The 5,339-nt window shown below is 37.2% G+C and overlaps 1 non-coding gene across 1 annotated transcript; it reads right to left on the bottom strand.

The window, feature by feature from the left end:
* Positions 1–449: 449 nt before the first annotated feature.
* LOC125344433 lies at positions 450–575 on the bottom strand. The gene has a single exon (XR_007209547.1). It is a non-coding gene; the product is annotated as a U6atac minor spliceosomal RNA (small nuclear RNA).
* Between the last annotated feature and the right edge of the window lie 4,764 nt (positions 576–5,339).

The raw sequence follows: 5,339 nt of genomic DNA, 5'->3' as shown, positions 1-5,339 counted from the left end.
CCTTCCGCGGGCGAGAGGGATAAAGCCGAGTGTTCTTTCATAGTTTGGGATTCAGGCATCCCCCCGGGAGATAGGGGGAAAGGGGGTTATGAGAGCCCCCAACAAAGATCAGTTACAGTAATAGCAGGAGTAAAACCACAGGGAGGGAATACGAGAGAACAAAAGTTAGTTTCATGTGGTATGTTGAAATTAACTACAGCAATGAGATACCACTTATTTCCATAACATGGAGTTCATTTCAGTTAGCATTATCTTAGGTGTTCGTATGGGCATAGCTATTGAGCTGTTGTGCTGTTCTGTCATGTCTATCCTAGATATGTACTACTTATTCCCTATGAGGGAGACCCTAGAGTCTACGTTTCTTTGACTCTGGCTCACTTCACTTCGTATGATTTTTTTTTCAAGTCCTTCCATTTCCTTATGAATGGGGCAGTATCATTCCTTCTGATAAAAAACCATGGTTAGATGCCACAAACTAGGTGGCAATGCCTTAACCATATGCGTGTTGTCAGGCCCAAGGGCCTCTTCCATCCTTGTCAAGGGGAGTGTTAACCTTCTCTTCTTTCATGCAATACTACAGTCTTTAGATTACCACTGCTCTGTTTCCTCGATTCTTCCACCTCTTAACTGCTGCTATTCTTCAGATGTCTTTCCTTTATACTCATGTCTCCTCCCACGCAGTCTTTGGGCTTCTGAATGCAGAATATCCACAAATTCAAATCCATCTTAAAACTTTTCTGAACCCACACTGACTTATCTGTTTAACAGATATTTTCATTTAGACATCCCAGAGACACAGAATTGTATCTCATGTATCTGAACCTCATCTTCTGGCCTTTGTGAGTACTCTAACCTTAGTGAATCTGGCATTGAGCCCTCAATTGGCGCAAAGTAAAATTGGCGGACCAACCTTTAATTTTCTTTTTCCCCCTGCCACCTTGCACTCTGCCACCCATTGCTCTTAAAGTAAAAATACACTCTATATGGCCTGTAAAACCTTGTGATACTTAGTTCCTGTGACCATTGTTCAGACTCTTTTGCTTTTTAGGGCTTTGATGGTTTTGAGAGGGTGGTGGTCAGGTAGTTTGTAAAACCCTCATCTATTGGGATTTGTCTGCTATTTTTCTAATGACTAGACTGAAGTTGTGTTTTGGGGTGGGAAATCACTGTTACATATTTATTACATCATATCAAGGCAACATACTGTCTACATGATTTATGACTGTGGATACTGACCTTGCTCACCTGGTTAAGTGTTTCTGATGTTTGTGCTCTGTACAGCTACTCTTATTCAGAGAGCTCATGATTGTACTTTAAAGAAAGAAGTCAATATGCCCCTTTCTTAAGGTGGAGAATCTAAATAATTTGTTAAAATTAGGAGAAAATTCACCTCTTCATTTTTACTTATTAATTTATTTAATAACCCATTTATATTCCTATGTGTTTATAGATATTTATTTTATACTTTGAGTTACATTTCATTATTGCTTCCTTTATTTTGTTGCTCATGTTATTTCATCTTTAACATTGGAGAAACTTTCATTTGGCTTCTCTGTACTTTGACATACCCAAATTCTATCAAGGTAAGGTTTTGTTCTGTGCCTGAAAGGCATTCTCTTACTTTCTGATACTACAAGATGCTCTAGGTTTATCCTGTATATCTCCTCCCTTAGACCTCTAAGTCACCTGCCCAAGGATCCCTGATTCATTCATTTTCTTGGAGAATAGTATCAGAGGCCAATATCTATGACCTGGGTATGCTCACTTTAGGGCATTTCAATTAGATACGAGTTTGCACTGGATAATGTGATTATGTTATAAGCAACTTTATCATCATCCATGGGGTGTTTCAGTAAGATAGGGCCTATGCACACTTTTGCTTCTGTTGGGTTCATAGAGCAAAGTGCTGGCTCTGTTAAATCATATGCAATAACTTAATACTTCTAGAGGAAAGAGGGCTCATATTTCATGGAAATGCCATCCTTGAGGTCATATAGGACATAATTATTAGAGTAATCTAACTCTCATTCTTCTTTTCACTCTCCACATGCAATTATCAATTCTTGAAGATTCTAATTTTGGAACACATTTCTGAGTTTCTACTTTACCAGTGCATCAACTCAAGCACATGTTTCCTAATTTGTGAATAACCACAGTAGCATCATAAGAGCTGTCCATGTTTCTGTACAAGAGATTGCTATGAAATTAATCTTCCTAAAGTATAGCTCTAACAAAGACATTTCTCTAATTGAAAATCCATTAAAAGAACGAAAAATATACCATATACATGAATTGGATGATGCTATTTATGAGATGTCAATTCTTACAAATAGGTGTATAGTATTATTGACTTTGTTTCAGGATTTATGGGCTTAACACAATTGTGTCCTAATCATAGCAGGTATATGTGCAGACTGATAAACTGGTGTTAAAATCCAAGTGGAAATACATGAGACCTATAAAACCCATAGCAATACTGCAAAAGATGAGCAAAATCGAAGGATGGAACTTACCTAAATTTGAGTCTTTACCTGAATGTCTGTTATCACCATATGGGAAGGCTGTGTTATAGTCAGTTGATTTGTGACAAAGCTCCCAAAAGAATCTGATAAGAAAGGGAAATTATATTCAAGAACTATCACTGGAATACTTGGATATCACATAGATTAATGAACCTCAAATGCTGCCTGAGACCACACACAAAAATTGATCAGGGATGAGTCAGAGAAAACCTGTACACTTTTAAAATGGAAACATAGAAGAATATATTCATCACTTGGGAGTACTTTCTTAGCCAGAAGACAACAGGCAGAAGACAAACAGTACAAGCAATAGAGCAAACAGTTTAGATTTCATAAAAATCAGAAACTTCTGCTCATCAAAAGCACCTTTCCTTATCTATTCACTATGGAATATTATTCAGCTGTAAAGAAGAATGAGATCTCATTTACAAGAAAATAAATGGAAATGGAAATCACATAAATAACAGATAAACAGATATGATATGTTCTTTCTCATATGTGGAATCTAGACTTAAAAAAACAGAACATGAAAGTTGAAGTGAGATTAGACTGATTTGAGATGCATACTTTATTCTGTGCTGAATATTCATATATTTGAGACTGATTCCTAACATTCTCTGCTATATCTCTTCTGTCACATCCTTTGGAAATTATTGTAACATTATAATTTATTGGAATATCTGTTAAGGCAAGTATCTGTATTTATTTTTAAAATATTCTTTTTTTTTCAAAAACAATTTTGGCTTATTTATTTTTTTTAAAGTCAACCTTATACATAAATATGATAAAAGCAATCACAAATGTCTCTACAAAATAATAAATATCATGGAAATTAAACAAACATATAAATGTCACCATTAACTATTCTGTATTTCCTATGTGTGTATATTTATACCCTGCTCCCCAATTTTCTCAAACCTAATGTTGACTCTGCTGTTACTATGACACCCTAATTGTATTCTGGATCAGCTATACTTTCTTTGTATTTACATGTTAACTGTATTTTTTGGGTCTTTTTTCTTTTTTGGTACTGGGGATCGAACCCAGGACGTTGCACTTGCTAGGCAGGCGTTTTGCCACTGAGCTACATCCCAGCCCATATTTACATGTTAGTCTCTGAAGGTATAGACTAACCTGATTTTACTTCTGTAGTTTACTTATTATGTGTCAGACACCATTAAAACAAATAATAAAGCATAGGTCCACATTCTTTGCTCTTCTGTGAACAAATTTTTATTGAACACGTGAAATGTAGAACAATCTGGAATTTAGGAGTTTTGTTACATTAATTTTGTTTTAATGAAATTTGTGAGGATGAATCTTAAAACAAGAATAAGACCCCCCAAGAAGCACAGATCTACCAGTCCAAAGCTCGTTAAGAGCAAGTAAGGAGCTTAGGAATATAAAAATACCAGGATCAAATACACATATGTAGGAAAATAGAACAATGAAACCTGTTAAACTTGTTTTAAGAAGCAGGACAGAAGAATAAATGAAGGGATAAGGTTGATGAGGTGCACTGTATGTGTATAATGAAATGTTACAATGAAATTCCCTTTGTACAACTAATGTAAGCTAATTAAAAATCTCATTTAGAAAAATTACAAATATATCCTCCACTTCCCCAGCTCATGCTTCTCCCTTCTCCCTTTCACTCTAGCCCCAGTAATCATTTAGATACATGCTCTCTATAAAAATTCTATTTGGGAAAAGGGATTATTTTTAAATATCTGCACTGCCCAGTGTGGTACTACTATTGCACAGTGATGATCAGAGACCTTGAGCTGGATAAACTTAGGATAGAGAGATCATGTATGGATTTTTGTTATTTATTGGAGTACTTGGGCCACAAAGACTTGGTACCACATGGTTGTTAGATGTTTTTAGCCCCAGTGTCCAGATGCACTAATGTCATTTATGATAGACCTTTCTTAACATCTCTTGCCTGCTATAATTTCTGGCCATAGGAATGATCCTAAGACAAACCTGGCTTCACCAGAGATGACTATCAGGATAGACTGAACTCTTGAGTGTCTATTTTACTTACTATCTCATTAGACGGTGCTGTGAATCAAGGACTTAGATGACTTGATTTACTTCTACTATCACAGGACTCTCTACTTTCATATATGGGCTAAGTAGAAACTGGGATAGAAATCTGAAGCCCAGGCTGAGGTCTGTACAACATTTGAGCTGAGGCCTTTATGGGGAAAAAATCCTAGAACTGGAAAAATAGCTCAACTGCTGCAAGTAATCATCAGTGAGGGGCCCAGCCAGGGGTCAGTTCCATGACTCACACAGCTAACAGAGCCAGGACTGACTCACAGGCTAAGAATGATACATGGAGCCTCTAGGAACATGCAGGCCCCACATAAACTTGATCAGCAGAGGAAATGTGGTAAGGGGAGGCAGAGGAGATAAAAACACAGTCATTAGGAAAAGAGATACTGACAAAGGAATCTCCTGGGCTTCTAGAATCACTCTAGAAATGTTTTTTTCATCTGTTTCAGTGAAGGACCCACATACAAGTATTTTCAAAGCAGAGCAGCTAATCACAGAAGCCAGATGAGAGCTCAAGCCAGGGAGCAACCCAAGTGAAGTTAGAAGAGATACTACTGGCCAGACACAGGCTGATTAGGAAAAATGGTGCTGTAGAGATTGTCCTTTGGGGAGAATTTATGCCAAGCCAAAGAGGGCAGAGACCTTGGGTGAAGGCAAGAGTGTCACACTGGTGATGGTAGAAATCCACTCATGCTTCCTGCACCCAGTCATGGCTATTTCAGAGTTCTAGGACCCCAACATTGTGGGATCACAGTT

The sequence above is a fragment of the Perognathus longimembris genome, chromosome 28 (genome assembly GCF_023159225.1).
Source record: "Perognathus longimembris pacificus isolate PPM17 chromosome 28, ASM2315922v1, whole genome shotgun sequence".
Classification (NCBI taxonomy): Eukaryota; Metazoa; Chordata; class Mammalia; order Rodentia; family Heteromyidae; genus Perognathus; species Perognathus longimembris.
The sequence above is the reverse complement of the archived record's forward strand: the minus strand, read 5'-3'. Positions and strand labels throughout refer to the sequence as shown.